The sequence below is a fragment of the Suncus etruscus genome, chromosome X (assembly GCF_024139225.1).
Source record: "Suncus etruscus isolate mSunEtr1 chromosome X, mSunEtr1.pri.cur, whole genome shotgun sequence".
Classification (NCBI taxonomy): Eukaryota; Metazoa; Chordata; class Mammalia; order Eulipotyphla; family Soricidae; genus Suncus; species Suncus etruscus.
Genome location: NC_064868.1, coordinates 3,348,736 through 3,356,253, shown reverse-complemented (window position 1 = coordinate 3,356,253; position 7,518 = coordinate 3,348,736).

The window sequence follows — 7,518 nt, the reverse complement described above, 5'->3', positions numbered from 1 at the left end:
ATACATATATACAAAAATACAACATAGATGTAAAGGGTCATGCAATCATGAAATTTGCTGCAACATGGATGAGACTGGAAGATATTATGTTAAGTGAAATAAGTCAGAACAAGAAGGATAAATACAGAAAGGCATTGCTTATATGTGGTACTTAGAATAACTGCACATAGAAACACAATGGTCTGAATAACAGTTGTTTTGAATAGCATTGGCTCCAGAGTATTGTGAGAAGGAAACTGAGTAGAAGGAAAAAAAATACAAAGCGTGTATTCTATTTTATACTTCAAAGAGACCTGTACCAAAGGATACAGCTGGTTATAATGAGCAAGTGTTCAATCATTTGCTCTTTATAGAGGCCTATAATAATGTACTAATGCTTTTTTTCCCACCGAAACAGGTCCAGAATGCAGTTGGAAGCATGGACTTCCACTATAGTACTAACTATAGAAATGTTTTAGTGTCTTACTTTCAATATGTCTATAATAATTCTTTAATATTTTGGTTCACAGTGGTTCTTGGTGGTACAGGTTGGTTGCTCTAGTTTGGCATTACAGTGCAATGACCCAGATACTGTACTCATTATGATAGTGTCTTGACATTTATTTCAATTTATTCATTTTCCATTTGATTATGCCTGCTAATATTATCTAACATTTTTTGTCCATAGATACCACTGAATAGGCAACTGCATGCCATAGACTCTTGCTACAGTGCTCATTCAGTATGATTTTACAATTTATTTCCAATTCAAGCTAGTTTACTATTATATCATAGTACCCATGTTTTCAGTTTGCTTTCAGGAAAGGAACCTGGATTCTCAAGACCCATTAGTGTCTTCATGATATAGACTCCCTTTACAGTGCTCATTACCATATTGCTTAGTATTCTAGACTTGAAAATTATGATTGTTTTAAGAATGTTCCATGCACAACCTAACTCAGGAAGCCTTTCTTCAGCAATGTATACCATCACCATTGATGATTTGCCTAGAAATTGGAAGATCTTTCCATCAGATTTAACAGTTTTGGATTTTTTAAGCACTCTGACCCATTCCACCTGGGTCAGTTTTTCAACTGCAACCTATGAATTGATCTTCAATGTTTGTCTCTGTGTGTGTTTGTGTGCAGTGGACACCTCTATCTCTGTTTAATGTTCATATGTATTGTACACAATGCTTTCTAATGTATGTAGTTTTCACCCCTTTTTATATAACCCTTCCTATTCCCCCTCCCCTGCTTATCACTTTATAATTCATTTTCCATCATTTCACCCTCTCACCCAGATCTATTATTTTTCCCTCTTTAGTCATTTTTTCTCTTAAATCCTCAGGAACTTCAATGTTCCCCTACCTCAACCAGTTGCCAGCTGGCCCCCAAAGCAAAAGGACAGCCTCTGAGCCTTCTGTAAGCCTGTGAAGAAGCTGTTTCCACCACTGCTGCTGATTTGCCTTTTGTGGCCCCTTTTCTCCTACCCTTCTTCGCTGTGGACTGTTGCTCCATATTGGATTCAGCTTTTGAAAAACCCTCAGCTTAAGGACATTACCTGATCCATGACTACTGCAAGCCATTTTTTACTGACTCCACAAGACCATATTGCAAGCTGAAACTCTACTACAGAATTCACCCCCACAGACTGTTTCAAAAGAAAAAAGGGGATATGTATATTTTCTTTGGATGTTTCTTTAAATGTATTTCCTTAATCGTTATGATCGTGTTATATTATTCTTATTGTGTATTTATTATTATTATAGTATTCTTATTGTGTATTTCTTTATGTAGATGTAGTTTCCCCCCATCCCTTTTTTTGCATTTGTTTAATAAGAAATTCTTGTGCAGGAGTGGCGAACAGGATTTTTACCCTCACTCAAAATGGCAAAATGCAATGTGTGTTTAATATATTATTGTTAAAATTATATGCTTTTGTGTGAGTATTTGTCTGTTTTGGCAGGTCACTGTGTGGTGTGGCTCTCTGACTCTCACAGTTGAAAAGTTTGGCTCTTTGTGTCAAACTTGTTCGTCACCCCTGTTCTAGTGGATAACTTTCTCTTGGAGTCTCAGTTCATGTTACAACTAGATTATAGAGACTGTTTAGCTTGCTATTTTTACCCCTATATGTACCAGTAGTGTCATGTGGTATTGTTCCTTTTTGCATAGACACATTAAAATAGGGGGATCTACACATAGAAAGAAGTTCTATCTAATATGATTAGAAACTCATAAATTTTATATTGCTGGAGGGCCTTTCATCCTGAACATTTGTCATAATGACTTGGCTTAGGCATCAGTCCATCGAACATCAACCTCTCAAGCCCAGGCATTGAATGCCATCTTTGGAACTGGCACAGTTTTCTGCAACAGTACCAGGAATCGAACATCTATTGGGGAAGGTCCTAATGCTCCCTTGACACTGAAATACTTCAGTGTAACTTCATATACCATCCTGATGACTTGATAACAGCAACAACTTAATTTTAAGGGCAGGATTCCCTACCTCACCACCTAATGATGAGATAAAACCAGAACACACTCGGTGACACTGATTTATTTCATCATAGGATCTGTACAAAGATCAAGATCTCGAATTATCTCTAATTCTGCCGTGACAACCATGATTGAGAAATTTTTTTGGTGGGAAGGCACACCAGTGGATGCTCAGGAGTTACTCCTGGCTATGCACTCAGAAATCGTTCCTGGCATGGGGGATAATATGGGACACCAGAGGATCGAATAGCAGTCTCTCCTAGGTTAGTGCATGCAAGGCAAACTCCCTACCACTTGTGCCACTGAACCAGCCCCATGATTGAGAACTTTTACTTGAACCATGAATAGAGACTTTGGGGGTTAGACAGCTTAGTTATGCACCTAGCCTATATTTGGTCTTATGGCAGAATGGTTCATGGGTAGGGACACCCTTTTTTAAATCAATGATTTTTCTTTTCTATTTCTCCAATGCTTGCTGCACCTATGCAAAAAAATCTGCCACATCAATTTTTAATTTTAACTTTCAAATAGGGGCTCATGCCTTTACCATAGAACCTTGTTTTACCTTACATTTCTGCATTTTTTTGTAAAATTAAGAAGGAAAAATAATAAGAAATGGGGACCTGGGGCCAAATGGTCTCAGGTACATTGGTGGTTATAGAAAAAGGACAGAACTAAATATCCAATCCAAAGTCAACAACAATAGTATCAAGAGACCCAAACTATAACAACACAAAGTTAAAAAAAAAGGCCCATTATACTGTCAGGCCAGAAGGCAAAATGTGGTGATATAAAATGTACTTTGTGAACATTGGTGAAGGAAGGTCAACACTGGTGGTGGGAATGGCCCTGTTTCACTGTAACTGTATGCTTGAAATCCAACTATGAAGGATTTTGTAATCACTGTGGTTTCATTAAAATAGAGACATTTCTTAAAAAGTCTAGTTATTTGATCCAGTCACTTCACTTTTTGGAATATATCCAAGCCTCTCCCTCAATGGAGAAAAGACATTTACACCTCTATGTCCCCTGCAGCACCATCCACAATAGCCCATATCTGGACATAACCCAAGTGTCCAAGAATAAATAACTGAATAAAGAAACTGGTACATATACATAAAAATAGAATTTTATTTGACCACAAAAAAGATAAAGTTATCAATTTTGCTGCTACATGAGGAGACCCTGTAGATTATCATGCTGAGTGAAGTTGGCATTCTCTCTCTCATATGTGGATATAAAGTAATAAAATCATATAATGATGGATGCCCAAAGAATGGAAACATAGAACATGAGAACTGATATTCAGTAGGAACCATGCAAATTGAGGAGCTTGAGGGATAGGAGTTGGGCTGAGCAATGACTATGGTGAAAGGATGCCTTCGACCAGGAGATTGTGATGCTAAAATGTGGTAAATTGCTATGTATGCGACCCTATTAGCAATAATACTTTAAGCCAGAGAGCAAAACTAAAATAAAGCAATGCTTCTCATTGAAGCAGACTATATGCGGTATATGTGGAGGGATATGGGCACTCATGATAGTATTAATATTGAAAGACTGTATGCCTGCAATATAATCATTATTAACTTTAGTTTCAAGGTGTCTGAATAAAAAAATTTAAGGAAAAATTGTTGTGAAGAGATATGAACACTTTATACACTCTAATCAAGGATGGGGTGCTGAAATATATTATTCATGAAATCCTACCACTAACAGTAATGTAAACAATGTTGCCTAAAATAAAAAAACAACATTTATGAGTATTAAAATGTAGCTAGTGGAGAGCACTTACCTTGAATATATGCTGTTCTGGGTTTGATCCTTGGCACTTCTTGACCTGAGCATCACTCTGGTGGCCTCTGTGCAGTACTGTGAATAGAGGCGAGCATAAATGTCTCTTATATGAGCATTCACAAATATATTTTATATATATTTGTAGTCACATGACAAGGAATAAAACTGAAACCCTATATCTTAGACTATATAAAAAAATTAACTCAAGATGAATTAAATACTGTACTGTAAGGCCCCAGACCATAAAATACCTAGAAGAGAGCAGGTGGCAAGCTCCTTGACATGGGTTTTTGTCATTTTTTGAATATTACTCAAAACACAATGAAAATTCAAAGCATTAACAAAATAAAAAGGCAATATGCTGAATTAAAAAATATATTCAAAACTCAAGCATCTGACAAGGAATTAGTATCCAACAAATGTTTAAAACTCAATGACTCAATAATAGAAACAAATAACCAAATTTAAAAACAGGCGGATTATATGAATAGTCATATTTGGAGGAGCGCATCAAGGTGATTTTCAAGTATATAAAAAAGATGCTTAACATCACTTGTTATAAGGAAACTATAAATAAAAATTACAATATCACCTCACATCTGCCAGAATACATCTCATAAAAATGGTTGATTTACACTATCAGTTCACGAAGTTTACAAGCGTTAAATACTATTATGTGCTCATAAACTGTTATGGAACTACCCTTTATATTATATATAAATAGAATCATTTTTGTGGTATCACCTGCTTATATGTGCAAACTTCCTCTAAGACTTATAAACTAACAAAATATGAGTCACACATTATATACATGTCATGCATAAAAATGTTTTCCAGGATTAATCTCGTAAAGACACCTCAGTTGAGTCACCCAGGTAGGCCTCAGTCTCCAGGCTAACATCTCTGGAGCCTTCTTGCGATGTGACAGACCAAATCCCTGACCTTTCAGAAGGCCCAGCACCCCATGCCCACATCTGACTTCCCCTGGCATATAATGGCCCAGTTCCATGACTAATCTTGGAGAGACACTACAACTGATTTGTCTCAGATAAGCCAGGTCTCTGGGCTGAAATCTCAACAGCTTTTTGAGATGGAGGCATTCTGAGACTCCACCCTGCAGGAAGACAAAGCACCTCACCCACCTAACTTTCACCTGCTGATAAATACCCCCAACTCCACTACTCATCTCAGAGATGCCAGGATGCTGAATCATTCCAGTTCTATAGATCCTGTATTTATATTACCAAATTTCACAGTACTGACAGCCCAGTAGGAACACAGCAAATTAGATGAGTAGAAGCCCAATTAATTCAAGCATCTAACTGCCTAATAAATCCTCAGTGACTTTATTTACTCCATTGTGTGATATATATTGTGAAAAGTAATATAAAGTAAATTATTTTATGCCTTCTAAGGAAGGGGTCAGGTTTGAGGGTATATGTGAAACTGGGGAAACAGAGGGAAGTTCACCCTGGTGGGATTGGTGTAAGAACATTGAATACCTGAAACAAGTATATTATGAGCAACTCTGTAAATCATGGTGTTTAATGAAGTTTAAAATATTGGAAACTATTTTCCAAAATAATTAGTACTAATTAAAAATTCCACCCAATTGAAATGAGAACTCTCATGGCACCACATGCCTATTTTTCATCTTCATCAATTAACGGTTGATAAGGAGTAAAACTCACCTATTAGAAGGGTGGATTTATCACTTTTACCTCCAGTTGTGCCATTTTTGCTCTACACTAGAATGATATAAGGTATGTACAAATTTTGCATAGGTATATCTTCTATTGAAGTTATCCCCTTGATATTACAAAACATTTATTGCTTATTCTGCTTTTGTGAATGCAGCAAAAATGATCAATTTTAACTTGCTCTTCAGGTCCATGTTCTTTCTTGAACATGTATCTTGCTTGCCTGTCTCTACATATCTTTGTTTACTTGTTTTTTTTCACCTTGGAACATTATGTATTCTCTACAGAATATGTACTTTCTCTTCTTATCCCACCTTTTCTCTTTTATTGTCTTTGCTTGCTTATTTGCTTATTTGTTTGGGGTCATACCCAGCAGTGTTCAGGGATTACTCCTAGCAGTAATTTCAGGGGCCCACATAGGACGCTGAGGATCAAACCTTGATTGGCTGAGTGCAAGGCAAGCACCCTGCCTTCTGTGCTATCACTTTGGCCCCTTTAATAATATATTTCTATCTGTGTTTCACTTGATAAAAACTATGTTGTTTCAATAAAAAACCTCACAATTTTCTTTTATATAATATATTTTTTTCTCCAATTTTTACTTGTTTCTCCAATTCTCACAACAGTAAGAATGTCATATACAAAAAAAGACTGAAAAACATCCCTTTTTTGGTAAGAATCTGGTGGGAAAAAGGAATTCATTCATTGTTGACGGCCATGTCCTCAGGTTCACTCTATATAGAAAATAGTATGGAGATTTTTTCAAAAAGCAATGTTTCCATAATACCCAGTGATTCTATTTAGCATCTATGTCCAGAACACATAGTGATTTGAGAAGATTTATGCACTTTTATGCTGATGGCAGTATTTAGTTCAACAAACCAAGTGGCTAGTGATAGATGAGTGGATAAGGAATTGTGGCATCTATAAACAATTGGTGAGATAATATTGTCAAGTTATGCCATTTACAATTTTTCCACATTCTTTTTTAGAATTATTATTATTATACCTCTTTTTATTTTATTTTTTATAATAATATTTTATTTAAACATCTTAATTACAAACATGATTGTGGTTGGGTTTCAGTCATGTAGAGAACACCCCCCATCACCAGTGCAATATACCCATCACCAATGTCCCAAAACTCCCTCCTCCCCACTCCAGCCCTGCCTGTACTCTAGGCAGGCTTCCTACTTCCTTCATTCATTCACATTGTTATGATAGTTCTCAGTGTAGTTATTTCTCTAACTAAACTCATCACTCTCTGTGGTGAGATTCATGAAGTGGGCTGTAACTTCCAGCCCTCCTCTCTTTTGTCTCTGAAAGCTATTGCAAGAATGTCTTTTTTTTTCTTAAAACCCATAGATGAGTGAGAATATTCTGGGTTTTTCTCTCTCTCTCTCACTTATTTCATTCAGCATAATAGATTCCATGTACATTCATATATAGGAAAATTTCATGACTTCATCTCTCCTGATGGCTGCATAATATTCCATTGTGTATTTGTACCACAGTTTCTTTAGCCATTCATCTGTTGAAGG